Source organism: Protopterus annectens, chromosome 5.part0 (genome assembly GCF_019279795.1).
Source record: "Protopterus annectens isolate FY-2018-M chromosome 5.part0, PAN1.0, whole genome shotgun sequence".
Lineage (NCBI taxonomy): Eukaryota > Metazoa > Chordata > Ceratodontiformes > Protopteridae > Protopterus > Protopterus annectens.
In genome coordinates this window covers 89,330,841-89,351,200 of record NC_056735.1, presented here as the reverse complement: position 1 = coordinate 89,351,200, position 20,360 = coordinate 89,330,841, and the positions used below count along the sequence as shown (strand labels likewise).

The 20,360-nt window shown below is 42.1% G+C and overlaps 1 protein-coding gene across 1 annotated transcript in view; it reads right to left on the bottom strand.

Moving 5' to 3' along the window:
• The window catches only part of USP25 (ubiquitin specific peptidase 25), a 2,531,105-nt gene that overhangs the window by 387,259 nt on the left and 2,123,486 nt on the right, over nt 1-20,360 (bottom strand). The window lies entirely within an intron of this gene.

The window sequence follows — 20,360 nt, the reverse complement described above, 5'->3', positions numbered from 1 at the left end:
GGTGCTAAACAAAAGTAGGATGAAGGATGCCTCAGCCTCCTGGCTTCATTAGAAAACAAAAAGGCAGCGCACAAAAAATAGAACGTCATGTGACCTGCAAAGATGAAGGAAAGTGAGCATAGTGATTAATGGCAATTACAAGGTGATAAATGTAAAATAACTACCAGTACCACAAGTAAGTGTGTGTGTGTGTGTGTGTGTGTGTGTGGGGGGGGGGGTACTCCAGTTTTTGAAAACAAGTATATCCTATACTAGAATAGGAGAGGAATATTGCAACACATCACTAAATGAGTAGCAAGTCACAGCAGAAGCAGAAGTAGCACTTCACAATGTCAAAGACAAAATGAAGCTCAAGATGCATTACTAACGCTTGCTTACACACAAGATATGTTACTAACACTTGCTTACACACAATATGCGTTACTGACGTTTGCTTACACACAAGATGCGTTACTAACGTTTGCTTACACACAAGATGCGTTACTAACGTTTGCTTACACACAAGATGTGTTACTAACGTTTGCTTACACACAAGATGCGTTACTAACGTTTGCTTACACACTAGATGTGTTACTAATGCTTGCTTACACATCTACAAGTTAGTTTCTGTGACTTCCAGGTCCCCTGTCAGTCTGTTCATTCCTCATACACAACTTTTTATGGTGTGTGTGTGTGTGTGTAGGTAGGTATGTATGCATGTTTGTGGGGGGCTGGTTGGTAAGACACCTGAGAACAACACATGCACAACAAGGAGGCATTTTTACTTAGATGGTGGTCCAGGTCCCATGGAAAGAGCACAGCACACAGTACATATGCACCGTGGTGCTGTATTATGCAACAAATACAATTTAATACAATCAGGAAGGTGAATCAAAGAACACATGCTTGCCTGCGTGGTCCTAAAAATGTGTGCAAGGGCCTACAGTTTGAAAACAGCCCAAAGGTAAACAATCTGCCGCTGGCCGGTTACATTTTCTTTGAATGGGAGTTTCAATGCCATTTCAATGAATGTGAGTTTTAAATGGCACAGAAGTTTACTGTTAATGCTGTTTTCATTGTGACACTATTATTTTGTTTAGCAAATGACTATCAGTATTTGTGCTATACATTTTGAAATAAAAGATTTAAATTAAATCCAAACATCTGTAATCATTGTAGAAGTAAGGAAAATAGTACACAAACTGACAGATTCTAAGTGTTTATGGTAAATGGGGTGAAACAGCCAATTCATTGGACACTGCAATGGCTGTTGGGGGGTAGTGCTGTGTGTGTAGGAGCACCCCAATCCAGTACCTTGTTTTAGGCCCCATCTGACCATGATCCAGCTCTCCCTGCAAGGACACAGAGCCTAATACTATCCTATGAAGTGTCCAGGTGGAGGGAAAATCAACCATCACAAATTCCAACTCTTCACAAGAAGGAAACTTATATTCTCTATGCAGGGCCTCATGCTCTTCTTTCTATGGCAAGCTTCCTGTTCTTTTAGGGATTACAACTGTTATTTCCTCCTCTGTGCTGCTGGGCTGTGTGGTGGTTTTGGCTCTTCATTTTATATTTCCCTTCTTTTCTTGCAACTGTTTTTTGAACTGTTGGTAACGCGTGATTGCATGTGATGTAGACTTCATAACTCTCTACAATGCTCTGTGGTTCAGGTTTCCAGTGCTTCTCAGTTATTTCTATAATGTAGTGTTTGCACAATCCCCAGTGAAACAGTCACGCCACATTACTGTGCCTTTCAGTGTACACAGGCCCTCTGCCATGAGTCCATAATAACCACAAGATGGTGTGCAACTGTTTCCAATTCTTTTTTTTTTTTTTAAACAGTATCTAAATGCATCTGTTTCTCCCACATGTTCAATGTACTTTGTAAACCAGTGGTCCAGTGGGCACAAAGTCCACTATCCTGTGCTGCAATTATTAACCTCTCATCCCTTGGTTTAAATTAGCCTCTCCTTAACTATTCTTCTTCAGGTCCTGAACAACATGCGCTTGTTCCAAGAGTTTTCTGTACTTGCAACTAAATGTTTGCATTTTCCACATTTGTTTCTTTCTCATCTGATTCTTCTCCTTATGTTATTTCTTTTTTTTTTTTGTACATTCAGTTGCTCTGATTTTTGTCTACTTCTGGTTTGTGTTCCATTCCCACTTGACACCGGAAGGCTTCTATTAAACTAAGCAGAAGTCCTCAGACTTCCTCTCCTCATGTTTTAAAACTTTCACTGTTTGGATCTGATGAAGTAAGCAGATATGTACGCAGTCCTACAACTGCAGATCTGTACATGTGATCATTTTTTAGGAGGCTCACACTTTCTTCAGAGCGGGCAATACATAATCTTAGCACAAACTGATTTTTTTATATACAGCTTGATAACAATGAAGCATTTTCTTGTTTTCCTGTCCAACAGAGCTCTTTTGGGGCCAATCACACCAAAACTTTTAAGTTGAAACAGAAAGAGCAAATTGTTTTTTAGCTCAGACTTTATTCCTAGATGTTGAGGCTGTTTTCAATATTAGTTTTAATCTTCTGAAGTATTCCTTAGTAAGTTTTATTGTCAATCATTCAGCAATTCCCAAATATTTATACACTTCCTCCTGTTTAAGTTCCTTTAAACTGCATTTCTGTCCCAGACTGATATTTTTAGTACTACAACCTTCTGGCTTTAAACATTACTTCTGCACATTTCTCATGATCAAATGCCATTCTTTTATCATCCGAGAAAGTTTTAAACATTTGCAGTTGTGCTTTCAACTCATCTGATGAACTATACAGTTTTAAGTCATCCACACAAAAAATGAGAAGTTTTTAAGCAAGGCTGTTTTGTGAGCCAGACTGTAACCATGATCTAATCTATTAAGTAAACTGTTTAATGGGTTTACAGCAAGACAAAATAGCGGCAGTGACAGAATCTCTTTCGTCATTTCTCGTTTAGGGCTTGCCACAGCAGATCACCAGTCCGCTAATGATTGGCAGTGGTTTCTTATGGTGTCAAGTTGCCAGCCCGGCACCCAACCTTCAAATAAGGAACACACACACATGCACACACCTACCTGCATCTTTTTAACGTTCACTCCACTGCGGGGAGGACATGCCAGACTCCGCACAGATGGCACTCCAACCGAGAATCGAACCAGAGAACCTCTTGCTGTGAGGCAACAATGCTAACCGCTGCACCACCGCAGCCTCAGCAGCAGTGACAGAATCATTCTGGAATATTTCCCTTTGAAATTTTATCTCCCGGATAATAATTTGCCCTTTGTCACAGCTTAACTGCAAAAATAGTTTGCCACCATTTCATGGTCACCTTAATGTAATTTGATCAATGTAGGATGCCTCTTATAACATCTATTAGCACTCCTTTATCCATGAATGTGGAATGCTGTCAAATGCTTTTTTGCAATCTACCCAAGCTATACTTGGGTTCTTCCTCTTTTTACAATTCTCTATTATGGCTTTACTTGGTTGAAGGTTAAATCTTTTAGGTTTCTAACACCTTGATGGGAATGGCCCCCATTCCCAAGTCAAAGTATGATCAAAGTTCATTAAATTAGTATTGTTTTGATCTTTGATGCTAGCCAGAATTGCTCTTTGCAGCACCTGCAATGTGCCCAAAACTGACTGATTTTGCAATTCATACGGAGTTACATGCATCAGTAACATATGTAAAGAAAACATTTTTTTTTTTTATGAGACCCATTGCGCCTTCTACTACTACTACAGGAACTGTCTGGGTATCCTTCTAAATTGCCTTGTTTCTGCCTGCAATTCCTGTTATTTTATGACTTGGTGTCTCTCTGTACTTAAGACACTGTAATCACTGGGTATAGCACTTTCAATGATCAATGCTTCTTTTGTTTTCTTTGCATGGACCACTACATCTGGTTGTCTAGCATCTGTTTTTTGAACTGTTGGTTAATGGGTGATACCATGCGATATAAACATTTCCTATGATGCTTTGTGGTTCGTGTTTCCAGTGCTTCTCGGCTACTTCAATATTACAATGTTTGCACAATCCCCATTGCAACAGTCTTGCCACATTATTATGCCTTCCAGTATACAGGCCTTCTGTCATTAGTGTATCACACCCAGCAACAAGATGTGTGACTACTTCCATTTCTCTTTCACAAAACCTGCATTTGTCTGTTTCTCCAACATGTTCAATGCACTTTGTAAACCGAAGTGCATATAAGTCCGCTATCCTGGGCCGCCAATATTAATCCTTTCGTCTTTTGGTTTAAATTAGTCTCTCCTGAACCATCCCCTGCATTAGATCCCGACAGACATGAGGTTGTTCCAGGAGCTTTTTCTATTTGCAGCTACATTTATGCATTTCCCTCGCTTTTTGCTTTCTTGTCTAATCCTACTCCCTATATTTTCTGCATTTTCCTCACTTCTTGCTTTCTTACCTAATCCTACTCCCTATATTTTCTGCATTTTCCTCACTTCTTGCTTTCTTGTCTAATCCTACTCCCTATATTTTCTGCATTTTCCTCACTTCTTGCTTTCTTACCTAATCCTACTCCCTATATTTTCTGCATTTTCCTCGCTTCTTGCTTTCTTGTCTAATCCTACTCCCTATATTTTCTGCATTGTCCTCACTTCTTGCTTTCTTACCTAATCCTACTCCCTATATTTTCTGCATTGTCCTCACTTCTTGCTTTCTTACCTAATCCTACTCCCTATATTTTCTGCATTTTCCTCACTTCTTGCTTTCTTACCTAATCCTACTTCCTATATTTTCTGCATTTTCCTCACTTCTTGCTTTCTTACCTAATCCTACTCCCTATATTTTCTGCATTTTCCTCGCTTCTTGCTTTCTTGTCTAATCCTACTCCCTACATTTTCTGCATTTTCCTCACTTCTTGCTTTCTTACCTAATCCTACTCCCTATATTTTCTGCATTTTCCTCGCTTCTTGCTTTCTTGTCTAATCTTACTCCCTATATTTTCTGCATTTTCCTCGCTTCTTGCTTTCTTGTCTAATCCTACTCCCTATATTTTATGTATTTTCCTCGCTTCTTGCTTTCTTGTCTAATCCTACTCCCTATATTTTCTTTTTTTGGCATATTCAGTTGCCAGTTTTAATCTACTTCTGGTTTGATTTCCATTCCTGCTTGACACCAATATGCTTCTGCTGAACTAAGCAGGGAAGTTATCTTAGACTTGTTCTCATATTTTAAAACGTTCACTATGTTTTGATCTTGTGAGGTCAGCAGGTATGTATGCAGTCCTATGATTGCTGATAGATACATGTTATCAATTTTGAGGAGGCCCATATCTCCTTCAGAACGGGGAATATATAATCTCTGTATACACTGATTTTTATAAATCATTTGAGACGCATGAACATTGTTCTTGTTTTCCTGTCCAAGTGATCCAGTACCTTTTGGGGCCACTCAGTCAATACAAAACTAAGTTACAACAGGAAGATCAAATCGGTTTATAGCATGGACTTTGCTCCTAGATGTCAAGGCCATTTTTCAGTACTAATTTTAGTCTTCTAAAATATTCCTAAGTTTTAGTCACATTTATGTTTTATGACTGATCCTTCAACACTTCCCAAATATTTACACACTCCCTCATGCTCAAGTTTTTATATCACATTCCTGTCCCAAACCATTATTTACTTGGTGCTGCAACTTTCCCGCTTTAAAGGTTATTTTTGCACATTTATGAAGACCAAATGGCATTCTTATTTCTGAGAAAGTTTCGACCACTTGTAGTTGTGCATTCACTTCCTTGTCTGATGAACTATACAGTTTTAAATCATCCACAAAAAAAAGATGAGAAGTCTTTACGCTTTGTTTTCTGGAAACCAAACTGTATTCAAGATGTAATCTGTTAAGTAGACAGCTTAATGGGTTAAGGGCAAGACCAAAGAGCAGTGGTGACAGTCACCCTGGAGTATCCCCCTTTGAATTTTTATCACTGGGATAATAATTTGTCCTTTATCATGGCTTAGTTGCACACTAATTCATGGTTGCTGTAATGTAATTGATCAGCGTGGGGTATCTTGTCCATCTGTAAGCACTCCTTTATCCATGAATGTGGGATGCTGTCAACATTTTTTTGTAATCTATCCACGCAGTACCCATACATGGCTTCTTCTCCTTTTAGAATGCTCCATTATAACTTTTTTTCACAACAAATGATCCTTTACTTCATATGACTTTCTTTTGTTACCCTTTTGTTCCATTACCATGATCGAGTTTCCTTCTAAATGATTATAAACTGTCAATCAATTCCAGTGTACAGTTTATACATCGTCGGAAACGTTATTGGCCTATAGTTTTTTAGGATATCTTGTAGGTTCACTGTTAAGGAGGAGTATATTTTTTCTTGTTGTTACTCAGGTTGGCATCTCTTCAGGTGTGCATATAAATAGTTATCACCCATGGCTAAATCTTCATGTAAAGACGTTAATACTTTTTGCCAGAAGCCAGGTACTGCAACTGGGCCTGGGGTTTTCTAATTAGGAGCTTTTCTTAATTTTGTTTCAATCTTTCTGGCTGTTACTTCATCCCATTTCATATCCTGCACCTTTAAACTTCTTATTCTTTCTTTTACTTCTTCTATCCATTTAGCATCTTTGTTATGTCCACAGGATCTTCATAGATGTTTCTTTTTTTTGTGGTGTTTATGTTCCTTTTGCCTTGTTTCCCAGAGTCTCCATAAATTTTTTTTGGGTCATCAATAAAGCACTTATTTTGTACTTTTCCTTTATATTTATCTGTATATCTTCTAAGCTTTTCTGCCTCTGATGATATCTTTACTTTTATTATTTGTAACAGTGTACGACAGATCCTGGTCTGTTCTGATACTGTGTGTTGCTTTTCTCAAGTCTGAGTATTTTTGTTGATCTGTTCCCTCTGCTCTACTCTTCTAACAGTGACTTACTTGGCTTAATTGTTTTATAGTTTTCACTAATTGACACTTCCATGATGGCATTTGATTTCTTCCTCTCCTTTCCCTTACTGCCCTGTGTGGTAAGACTTATATGTTATTAATTTATCTACATAGTAATATATCCTACTTCTGTTATATCCTATGAATTTCTATAAACAGTTGATTACTGTGCTCATTTGTTTTATTAAACTTCTAACATTTTGGGTATTAATGACTTTCTGAAGTACATCTCTCATCGATTTTAATATGTCTATCCATCTCAATTAAATCAAGAAACTCTTCCCTTGGATCATTTTCTTCTAAACTAATACATTCTCTGTCCTCCATTTCCTGCATGCATTCTGCAGAAAGTTCCAGAACATTTACCTGTGATATATTCTCTTCAGCTTCATCCTGTGTGATCATTTGCTCTTTCATACGAGAGCTCACTGGCCTATCACTCCACAACACTGACTGCATCAGAGTTGCGAACGTTTCTTGTTCCTTCCCTTACTGCGCTACTCCAGCTGACCTTTTTGTACTGGTTTCCTGCTGAAGGTTCCAGAGTATCTTCATATGGCAACTGATGAGATGCTTCCCCTGCACTAGTTTCTAATAATTTGGGAAATCGTTATCCTATCCTGCTGTGATGCTATCAGAGTTACAAGTTCTACACTAAATCCTTCACTTTGCAGGTACTCCATAATCTCAGCTTCCATTTCTGTAACTTCTCCATCACGTATCCTCTTTTCTACTTTTCCTTTCTCTTATTTTTTGTTTTGTAAAATTTGCCATAACTGGATGCTTTTGCCTACATTTGTCTTCAAATATCTCTAGTAGTGCTTTTTTGTATTGGTTAGTTTTGCTTTCTCCTTTGCATAAATATTGCACTATATTAAATCTCTTTTCCTTTCCCATATCATTTCTTTTTCAGATGTCTCCCACTCCCCGTTTCTCCTTACTTTGGGTTCCATCATGCTGTGTCATAACCTGTGTTAATACTTTCTACACTAAAGCCTTTACTTCAGAGGTATTACATAACTGTAGCTTCTATTTGTTTAACTTTTACTTTACTAATCTTCTGTTCTACATTCCCTCTTTGTGATCCTATTTTTTGTATTGTGAATTTTCCTTATATGGGTGCCTTTACCTATATTTCTCCTCAAATATCTTTGAAGCAGTTTTGTTGTACTGATTAATTTGGCTTTCTCCTTTGCATAAATATTGCACCATATCAGATCTTTCTTTCCCATGTTCATATTTCTTTTTTATACTTTTCAAAAATCTCTAGATTTTGTTCTTTATATTTTTGAACTTCCTCGGTCACTTTTTCCAAATGGCCCAAGGTTTCTGAATCTATATAATGTTTTTCATGAATCTGTTGTATGAATGAACACAAATTTACATTTAAAGCTTTTGACAGTTTTTCTTGTACAAGTGTTTTTCTTTCCTCTAATTTTTCTCTTAATCTTTTTCTATATCTCCTGTCCTGAAATTCTTGGTTTCTTGCATAATAGTATCAATACATACTTTCTTATTCTCAATAGTCCACTCTATCATCTTTATGCTTCTTTTCTGGCCTGTCAGTTTTTATGGACTACAACCACCTTTTACAACAGGGGTGCCATCCTCCACCTGGGCCTGGCCTAACTCATTGTAAGAATGCTTCCGTGTCTTGAAGATTCTACAGTCATTTTTTTGTAGTCCTGGAGCCAGTACACCTACCAGGATTGGACACTTTTTATCCTGGGACTTGCGCACCCAGCTATCTTTTATTATTTAACCTACTACTGTCGTTGATATATGCTATATAAAATACAGTCTATATATCATTGTCTTGGTGAGATTTTGAAAAAAACAGGGTCCACCTCGTGAAGGTATTCACCATGACTTGAGGATGAATTCAATTCCAGCAAAACTACTTTCCTTTGCTTGCTTGTGAACATTACTAATATAGTAGCCAAGATGTCTGTGAACATCCAGAGTATGCAAGATTCTCTCTCTCTATTTTTTTGGCTCAAGAAAGAACAGAGGGGGATGACTATATTGATTTAGAGTACATCCTGATACCTCTTTAGACATAAAGGAAAGATTAGTTCTTAAGGTTACCCGGCCCTTATGAAATATGAGGAATGGCTGCATTACTATCATAACTTACAACTCAGACACTCACCTAGGCAAAACAGTTTACAAAGTCAAATATTTTAAATCAACTTGATGAACTGACTTAAAGGGTGGTAAAGTGAAGTTTTTCTAAGATATAGTTCAGATCCCACGAAGACGCCCCCATTTTTTTGAGGTGGATGGATATGCAATACACCTTTCAAAAATTGTTTTACCTGGAATAAGAAAAAGGGAGATCCAAAGCCAGACAAGCAGAAACAGCCAAAAGATGAATTTCAATAGATGAATAGGAATTACGTAATTTGAGTAATTGACACAGATATGAGAGAACCAGAGGAGCTTCTGCTTTGGATAGTTCAGGTTTTTTTCTATGGCAGCAACTGGAAAATCCCGTTCATTTGGCTAAATAGAATTTTCTAGTGGCAGGTTTTCTAACCTCCTTTAAAATGTACTGCACATCCTCAGGGGGAAAAGTGCCTCAGAGCAATCAAATATCTATCATTCAAGCAGTCAAATGAAGATTCTGCAGGTTGGGGTGGATATGTGATCCCATGCCCTATATGAGCAGATCTATTCTGCAAGGAAGATAATGGTAACTGCCCCCGACCATTTTCACGAGAGGGAAGAACCAATACTCTCTAGGCCAAAAGGGAGTCACCAAAATGATGTTTGTCAAGTCATTTTGGGGTCTTAAAAAGAATTCTGGTTATCAGATGAAATGAGGAAGCCATACAGGAATATTCCCATCCAAAGAGAGGAAAAGGGCATCTGTCTTACAGGCTATACTGTAAGGAGTCCCAGAACAGAATCTTCTTAACTGTTTGTTGCAAATGGAGGTGAACATTTCTATCTGGGGAGTTCCCCACAAACAGATAATCTCCAAGACGACCTTGGGGTGTAGCTTCCATTCATGGCAGGTATGTCATGCATCTGCTCAAACTGACTGCCACTGTGTTCCGCTCTCTGACAGAATGTATGTAGTCTGAAAGGATAGATTGTGCTGAGTTGCAAATTCCCAGGCTACCAAGACTAGTCTACACATGGGATAAGACCTTGCTCTCCTTTGTTTAAGTACCACATCATAGTGGTGCTCGTCTGTTATTTCTAACACAGGATGTAAAATGTGCAAATGGTTCAAAGTCTTCAATGCATTTACCAACACCATCATTTATTTGACATTTATATTTTTCTTGAGATGATGGTCCCACACCCCTTGCTTTTGGAATCTGCTCCCTATGCCAAGTCTGATGCATTTGTTATGGACTGATAAGGGGATGGAGAGGAAATTGGTAGACCTGGATGCAATATGGTCTGCTCTGTGCACCATAGCAGTTCTTTCTTAACAAGCTTCAGTACAGAAACTGGAAAGGAGAGAGGATGCTGATGCTGAATCCATAATGCCTTGGGAAATCGCTGAATCTTTCAGGAGTAATATGGCTAGTGGAATCGTCAGGACAGTGGTATCGTGTACCTTCAAAACCCGGAGATATTCCTTTACTGTAGTCATTATTTGATGAGAAAACTGTTAAAACCAGAAAAGGTAAAATGTAGTCCCTTTCTTCTGGTAGATAAGCCATCATTAGGGACATGTCTAGTAAACATCCTAAAAATGTCAGTCTGAGAATGGAGACGAGATTTACTTCCACAAATTAAGGTGAAAACGTACCTGTTTTCAAACAGATTCCTTATAAAAAGTGTATTCTTGACAGCTTTGAAGAGAGTGCACACAAATAAGGTACGTTTTCTAAATCGGGAACAATGTAAATCCATTACGGTCTGCAAAAGGCAACTATGTTAGACATCTTGTGAATAGCACTAGAGCCTTGGAAATACAAAGTGTAAAGAGCAGAACAAAGAAATTATGTCTTACAATAACGTTCCATCTGTGTTGTTCATCATCATCCATTCATCACTCATGGGTTTGGTTCCGAGCCCTCGGAACAAAGTCGGCCTTATACCAAAGCTCGCACCAGCCAAACATTCTCGAGCTAAGATTTCACCCACAATCTCCTTCTCTCTCTACCTCAGATCAAGTTTGCCCTAGCAAGTAAAGCAGAGGCTGTCTCCACGCAAAAAACCTTAGCCCAGGAAAAGGACCCAAAAGATCCCCCAGGAGCCTCTAGGAGAGGGAAGGAGGGTGGGACGTGATGAACTGATGAAGATCACAATACAGATGGAATGTTATGGCAAAACATAACGTCTTTATCTGATGTTGTTAATCTTCGTTCAATTCATCATTGATGGGATAGTTACCTTATACCCATGGGTGGTCCTATGGAAGAACATTCCTGAGCACCACTGAACCAAATGATGCCCTTCCCCTGGAGACCAGATCCAGTTTGTAATGAGTGATAAAGGTATGGGGGGGGGGGAGGGGGGCACGTAGCTGCTGCACAGATGTTGTCCATAGAAGTGCTGGAGTGGAAGCTACCTTATATCCATGGGTGGCCCTATGGAATAACATTCCTGAGCACCATTGAACCAAAGGACGTCCTTCTCCTGAAGACCAGATCCAGTTTGTAATGAGTGATAAAGGTATGGGGGGAAGCCCACGTAGCTGCTGTTGTCCATAGAAGCTCTGGAGTGGAACGCCACAGAAGTTGCCATTGATCTGGTGGAGTGAGCCCTGATGTTTGGTGGAACAGATTTCCTTTCAAAGTTATAAATGAAGGTTATACAGTCTCTGAGCCATTTGGATAGAGCCACTTTAGAGACGGACTTTCCCATTTTTGGACCAGAAAAAGAAATAAATAATTGGTCAAATTTCCTGATTGCTTTTGTTCTCTCTAGGTAAAACCTCAATTGTCTGTGAACATCCATTAAATGTAAACAATACTCTCCCTTGTTAGAAAAATTAGGGAAGAACACAGGCAAATCAATAGTCTGATTAATGCAGAACTCGGAAATTACTTTAGGAAGGAAGGATTGGTCTGAAGTGATACTCTTGTCTTTATGAAAAATCAGATAAGGACGCTTGATACAAAGAGCTCGGAGCTCGGAAATGCGTCCAGCCGAAGCAATAGCCACCAGAAAAAGGGATTTCCAGGAGAGAAATTTGATGTCATATGTGGCTGCTGACTCAAAGGGAGACCGTGTCAAGGACTGCAACATAAGTGTGAGACTCCAGCCTTCAGTGGGCTGCTCAAGTGGAGGGATCAAATGAGAGATTCCTTTCAAAAAGGTTTTGCTCAGACGATGAGAAATTAAAGAGGAATCCCCGAACCCATTATGAAAATTCGAAAAGGCAGATAAACGGACATGAATAGTTGAAGCTGTGGCACCCTCCTCAAAAAATATGGAAAGATACTGGTGTACCGCAGAGATGGGTGCAGAAAGGGGGGTCCAATTCTCTTTGTCTAGACCAAATCGCAAATCTTTTCCATTTGTCAGCATAACGTTTTCTGGTGGATGGTTTATGCGAAGCCAGAATAATATAATGTACCAGACAGGAAAGATTACAATGCCTGGCAATCACTGGAAGTGGAGAAGCCAAGCTGTGAGCTTGAAGCTGAAAAGGTTTGGGTGACTCAACCCTTGAGGGTAAGATATCCGATCTGGAGTTGGATCCAAGATCCACAGACTGCAAAGATGATGAGGCCAAAGAAAGGGGGACCACACCTGTTGAGGCCAAAAAGGGGCTATGAGGATCATTTTGCTGTTCAACCGGAGGGCTTTCTTCTGAACTAGAGGAATCAGAGTAATGGGAGGATAAGCATAAAGACATCCCCGTGGGCCAGTCGTGGATAAGTGCGTCCCTCGGGGGCTCCCCCTGCGGGGGAATTAGGGTGAAGTAGTTGCTGCACTTATGGTTGGACAGGGAGACGAACAAGTCGCAGCAAGGCTGGCCCCAACAGTTTAGGATCTTCACCATTAAGTTGGGGTTGCGGGACCACTCGTGAGGCAGGAGAATACACCTGCTCAACTTGTCTGCAATCACTTTAGAAATCCCCGGGATATGCATTGCTATCAGAAAGCAGTTGGAAGCTACTGCCCATTGCCACACTCTCATGGCTTCTCGATATAGGGGATAGGACTTGGTTCCCCCTTGGTTGTTGATGTACCAAACTACTGACATGTTGTCCGATTGGATAGCAATTGTTCCCGAAGGAAGGGTAGTCTGAAATGATTACAATGCTAAAAACACTGCCCTCAACATTTATACACAGATTGGACTCTAGATCAGACCATGTGCCTTGGACAGTCATTTCCAGATAATGGCCCCCCCACCCTATCAGAGAGGCTTCCATGGTCACAATGGCACTGGGCTGTGGGGGATGGAAAGGCTGGCTCCAAAGTGCTGTGTCTGGCTTCATCCACCAAGAAAGATCCATTTTACACCGATCTGCAATACGAATCTGGTAAGACAATGGTTGACGGTTCGGGTACCACTGGGTCAACAGAAGCTACTGTAGGAGTCTCATGTGATAGCTTGCTAGGGAGACTATAGATATAGATGTTGCCATCGACCCTAGCAACTGCAGAACCTGTCGAATTGGGACCAATCTGTGGCAGAGCATCACTCGGAGCTGTATCCTTAATCTTTGAATTCTGTGATCCGGGAGAGAAATCAAAGCGCGGGTATTGAACATTACCCCTATAAACTCCAAGGTCTGGATTGGAGTTATATTGAACTTTTCCCAGTTTATACATATTCCCAGGCAATGCGCCAGAGAAAGGGTATGATGCAAGCTTGTTACCAGTAGATACGTGGTGGAGGTGGTGAGGAGCCAAGCATCCATAGGTTCATACTAGGCTATCTGCCCTGGGGCAATTACAAGCCTAGCCCGATTCCGTATGGCTTACGCCACCCCTTGATTTGAGTATACTGTGCCCTTTTTAAGGTTTAGTTTACTGTGCGCCTCTGTCTAATAGTGACACGGGAGTAATCCCTGGGACAAACCTACGATCCCCCATCCACCTATCGAGATTCTTCTTGAAGAGATTCAGTGAGGTGCTCTGCCTCACATGAACTGGAATTCTATTCCAGAGTGAAGGGAGCCTCTGGGTTATGAACCTGTCCCTCCAGCAAGTTCTATTTATTGCTGTGCTGAGATTCAAGTCCCTCAAGCGTGTGGCTCTAAGGGATTTAGATTTACTGAGGTGGAGCATGTCCATTAATTCTGGATTTGACATAGCTTTGTATGTCAGGCATAGATCGCCTCGAAGTAGGCGGTATGCAACTGAGTAGAGCTGGAGTTTTTTTAACCGAGCAGCATATGGCATCTGTTTGAGACCCTCGATCCTCTTGGTGAGATACTTTTGGGGTCTTTCTAATTGTTGCAGGTGTCGGGTAAGGTACATCACAAAAGGGGCATTGTATTCTATGATGGGCCTGATGAGGGATGAATAAAGGGGCACGATTACCTCTCTTGATCTAGATGTGAAACCCTTCGTGATGAGGTGGGCTATGTAGAAGGTCTTTCTAACCACTTTGGCAATGTGGTTTTCAAAGGAGAGACTGCTATTAACTTGGGTCCCCAGGTCCCTAAACTTTCTCTGTACTTAATGGGTTTCCGCCTATGTGGTAATTTGTGGGCACATTGTTTTTGCCAAACGGTATGACTATACATTTTTTGGCATTTAGCTTTAAACCATGGCGCTGGCACCAGTTATCTGTCTCTGTGAGACCTTTTTGAAGGATGTTTGTGTCAGCTGGAGAGTCGATTATGGTGCCCAGTTTGCAGTCGTCTGCGAACTTGGTGAGCCATAGTCCTCCCACGTTTGCCTGTACCTCGAAAAAGTATATACCGAAGAGTGGTCCCAGGACAGAACCCTGTGGGACGCCACTTGTGACCGGTTTCGAGTCCGACATGGCTCCAGCAACTCTCACTCTGTGGGTTCTGTCTTTGAGCCAGTTTGCGACCCATCTTGTGACATAGGGGTTTATATTTAAGCTGGATAGCTTATCTATGATGCCCGAGTGGGGTATTGTGTCAAATGCCTTTGCAAGGTCCAGATAGGCTGTGTGGACTACCTTCCCTTCATCTATGGCTTTGGTGACTGTTTTGAAGAAGTCAACCAGGCTCAAAAGGCAGGATCTGCCCTTGACAAAGCCGAACTGGGTAGGATCTAGTGTCTGTTGGTCCCCAATGTCTTTGTTTATGAGCTCCATGATGATCCTCTCCATAGCCTTGCAGACTAAGCTAGTCAGGCTTATGGGGCGATAGTTTCCAGGGTCCGTAGAGGCTCCACCTTTGTGGAGTGGGACCACTGTTGCTGTACGCCATTCTGTGGGCACATATCCTGTAGTGAGGCTGAGATTGTATAACTGTTTTATTTGAGGAATTAGTTCCTCTTGGAGTTCATGTAGGACGCCATCTGGTCCCATGGAAGCAGTGTTTTTTGCTTTGGAGAGGGCAGCCTTCACCTGAGCATCAGAGATGTTTGGGAGGCAGCCCTCTGCCGGGATAAATACTTGCTCTTTTGGGGGGGAGGGGGTGGAGAAGTTTGTATTGAACCTGTCTGTCAGGATATTGGCGATGTCTGTGGGTTCAGTGTATTTTTTGTCATTTAGAATCAACTCAGAACAAGTCTGGGAGTTGCATCCCAGGTTCCTAACATAACTGAAAAAAGCCTTATGATTGTCTTTGGTGTCCTGTGCAATTTTTCTCTCGAAGCTGGCCTTGGAGGATTTTATGAGGGATCGTAATTTTTTGCTAGTACTGATCAGAGATGCCTTCCCTATTAGGGATTTTGCTCTATCATGTAGTAGCTTCCTCCTTCTGTTGTACAGTTTATTTATGGCAGGGGTCCACCAGACTGGATGCCTGCCTTTGGATGATTGGGTCTTGGTTTTGTTTGGGATAGCATGATTCATGCATTCCTGGAGATGTCCGTAGAATGCGTTTATACAGGATTCTGCAGTTTGGGCCGTAGTTTCCACTGGCCCTGGGGCCTTGAAGGATTCCACTTCGGTTTTGAGAAGTGAGAAGTTCGCTTTTGAGAAGATTTTCACTGTGGTTTTCTGGGCTGGGGGTGGGGTCGGGATGTGGACATCCAGTGAAAGTAATTTATGGTCTGATCTTACCAATGAGGGATATACTTCTGGTGTGGAGCATAGAGTCCCTATGTTGGTAATGATCAGGTCTAGTATGTTGTCCCCTCTTGTGGGAGTGGTGACTAGTTGTTCCATAGCATTTGAGTTTATAATTTCCAGGAACCTTTGGGCTAAGGTGCTGGGGCTTGAGTAGTGCTCCCAGTCAATGTTTGGGTAGTTGAAGTCGCCCAATATAATGGTGTTCGGAGAGATCTTCATGTTCTCCAATGTTTTCAGGAAAGCCGAGTGGGATTCCTGACTTTGAGAGGGTGGTCTGTAGGATGCTATAAACTGAAAAGCAGTCTTGTCCACTGTTAGTTGCACATGGATGGTCCCCGATACTTCGTGCAATGCCACTAACCTGGAGGTGTGGATATCCTTGATAAATATGGAAACTCCCCTCCTTTTGTGGTTCGGTCCGGGTTTTGGGGCCGAAAAGCATGATATGAGGTATAGCCTGGTAGTGCTGGGGTGCTCTCTGGAGCCTTGAACCAGGTTTCTGTCACTGCACAGATATCGATGTTCTCCATACTGAGGAGAGCTTTGAGTGCGTGCATCTTGAGGTTAAGACTTCTGGCGTTAAGCAGCATTACCCTTAGTTTCTTGTTCCTTGTGCTGTCTATGGGGGTGGGTTTGACTTTTGAGCCTTGCCTAAAAAAGGCACTATGGGGGTGGCAAGAGCCTTTGCCAATATCCGAAAGCCCAGTGGTGACAGGTGCAAGCCGTCCCTAGCGAAGCAACATGGCTTGTTGAGCAACGTGGCTTGTCGAGCATGTCATCCCAGGCTGACAGACACTGGATCCCCTTTGAATGACACCAAAACTTTAGCCAATTGTTAAAATTGATCATTTTGTCTTTGTACTGTGGCATCATTCTAGGTGAGGGTAAGATGCTGCTCAAGGTCAGGGTCATACCAGCCTGGGCTACATGATCAGAGAGCTCCTCTATGTCTCTTTTCATGTAGTTCAGGGAGGTACGTCTCAGGTCATTCACACCAGCATGTACAATGACCGAGTCATATTTGTATTTGCTTTGGAGTGACCTGAAGGCTTGCGTTATGTGGCAGATCCTAGCACCTGACAGGCAGCTCACCGTGACCTTCTCTTTATTCAGCCTGGTGAGCGGGACGTCAGTGTGTCTGACAATAGAGTCACCTATTACAAGAGTATCAGTTGTGTTATTCAGCCTTAAGGGCTGTGGCTGCTTGGCACACTGACTATGTGGGCTATGTGTTGTGCGTGTTTTGTTTTGAGGTAGCGTTTGCTTGGATGTCTGCTTTGGAGGTCTCTGTTGCTTAGGTAGATTTTTATTTAGAGCCTCCGAGTATGTTTTTGTGTATTTATGTGTTTGGTTTGCTGATGTGGTGGGACTACGTGATACTGGAATTGTGTTGTGTGAGGTTACCTTCTCCTCCTGACTGGTTACACCAGTTTTGAGATGAGAGAGCTCAGCCTCCAGTTTGGCTAAATAGTTGCATCTCTCACATATATTTGAACCTGTTTGGCGGAGGAGAGGGTTGTCCGTGTACATGAGACAGTTGTAACATTGCCTCAAAATTCCCAGATTCACCAGCTGGACTGGAGAGGAAACCATTGACTGACCTTTGGACATGCTAGAGTAATATAGGGAAACTGAATTTAAGACGGACCAATAGAGGACAGGGTAATCGTAGAGAGTATAAGAGTAAGTAGTGCTTATGGTTTAATAGTGCTAACTTGTAGGATTACTTAATTGGACCAGTGAATGGCCTTAGAATGAGAATATGGTGTTTAAATTGAGAGATAGAGCAGTTCTAAGGGAAAAAGTGAAGACCAGACTTTGTGGAGCCAGGAATAGTTTAAACCCAATTAGGCAGCGCTGCCCGCTATTGCACTATGCACAAAAACGCGCAAAAGAGGGTTTTAAGAGAGGAAGATGAAGGAGTTTGGAATTGACCCAAAATGGCCAATAAAACTACAGTTTCAAGTCAGTAACCACTCCCACAGGGGCAAGCAGGCTGCTCAATGTTTTTCACTGCCACTGATCAACAGAGAGACTTTCCTTTAGCCCAAGCAAAAAATGGCCTCCAAGAAACTTACAAACAGTTCAAGAACAGCAATCCTGTAACTGAACTTTTTTAAATCTCAGAAAAGTTGGAAAAAAGCAAGATTTTTTTTGTTTTTTTCAGAGATAGCAGAGGTTCACAAGTATCAACAAGTTATAACAGTGCAGTAAATGACCCCACACAAGAGTGCTAGGCCAGAGACAGATAAAATGCAAGTTTTGAGAAAAAAACGATTTTAAAAATAAGTGCAAACAGGAAATTCAGTAAACAGCTCTAGGTTGTGCTCTAAATACAGTTACTAATGCAGAAATCAAGTTTAACAAGCCAGATATGGAAATACCTGGAATCCTTGCAGTCTTCAAGTGAGCTGTCACTGCTGCCATGCATTTGGTGAACACACTCGGGGCCGAAGAGAGTCCAAAGGGCAGGGCACGGAATTGGTAATGATTGGCTCCCAGTTGGAAGCAAAGGAACCTTCCAGATCGTTTGCCCATTTTGATGTGGTAATATGCATCCCGAAGGTTTATCGAGCACATCCAATCGCCTTCCTCCAGAAACGGGAGAATGGACTGAACTGTGACCATCCGGAATTTTTTCTAGCTGATGAACTTGTTTAAACAGCTGAGGTACAAAATTGGCCTCCAGTCCAGTCTTTTTTGGCATGAAAAAGAACCTCGAGTAAAATCTGGATCCTATCTGGTCTGGTGGGACTTTCTGGATGACCCTTTTACAGCTGTTCTATTTGAAGAGCTGCCTCTTCCCTTAGACTGGGTGGGACGTCTGGGATTTGCTTAAGAAGTTTTGGGTAGGAGTCAAAAGGAGATGTGGTAACCTCTGGATATTATTTTCTGCACCCAAGATTCGGTGGCAATAGATGGCCAGGCAGTGGGGTGCAGAGAAAGGCGTCCCCCAACTGCTTCTAGAAGAAAGCAATCGAGCTGCTCTTCAGGAGCATTGATAGGGCTGTCCATAGAAAGAATCCCTGGAACGCTGATTACGCAAATCCCCTCTGCCCCTGTAGGGGCATCTTCCAGAAGAGTTGCCCCCTCTGCCTCTGGAGGTAAACTTGCCATGTATGTCACGAAAAGAACCCCAAGGCTTTTTGTGCCACAATTTCCCACTTCTCTGGTTCCTGGAAAAAGGACGCTGGGGCGTGGAGAAACATACACCAACTGCAGACAGGGTCTTGCTGTCCTGCTCACACCTGGCCAACATGTCCTTAACTTTGGGGCCAAACAGGGAAGATGCTTCCAGTAGAGCATTGAGGAAGGAAGACAGGCGCATCCAGCATGGACGTCTCATAACTACGCCTGAAGCCGCAGCTTTAGCCGCCCCTTCAGTTGCATGTGAAATTAACCTCATGGATGAATTAGAAATAGATTCCAAGGTCACTAGCTGTGAGGCTACCTTGTCATTAACCTCGTCAGACACCTTTCCTGACAGAGTACCAGAGAGTTTGGAGATGATGTCTCTCTGGAGTCTGGTGAAATGTGCCAGGTCGTTCAAAGACTGAACAGCAAAGGACGATGAAGCAAAAACTCGTTTCCTCAGTCTATCCACCGTTCAGGACTCCCTGTTAGATGGATGAACAGTATGGCTCTCCTCAGCAAGCTGTTTCTTGGTGGCTGCCACCACCACCATAGCATCTACCAGTAAACCCTTGGACCAATGAGGAAGTTCTTCAGGAGGAGAAAGGATTTTGTCTGGTCTCTTGGGGACTGCTTCAACCGTGTCAGGGTTCTTCCAGGTGCGCTGCACCACAAGCTGAACCAACTCATCTGCAGGCGGGGTCACCCAGGAGGTAGAGGATCGAGCACGAAAGGCCTGTAGGAAAACGGATTCTGCCGAGGAAGGATATTTGGGCTACAAATCACCCCTCTGTTTCAAGATCTCAAGGATGTCTCCAAAGGAGACATCATCAGGGGGTGATCGTGGGGACCCTTCCCCTTCATCGTAATCCATATCCTCGGTGAGGGACTCCTCAGTGGAGTCCACATGCTTCCTCTTGCACAATTTCTTCCTAGGAACCTCCTCTTGCACAATGTCTTCCTAGGAACCTCCTCAGTGGGAGTTTCTAAGGAGGACCCGGAAGAAGAGGCACCCTGCAATAGGGTCTCCTGCGGCTCCCATGCTCAATCCGGGATAGCGGACTGTGACAGCTGAAGTACAGGGGAGGACATGGGGATTCTGATGCCGAAGGCTTGCTCACGGAGGCAATAGCATTCTCCATCGCCTGGAAAGCAGGGCCACCCCAAAGCGGAATGGGAGCTCGGA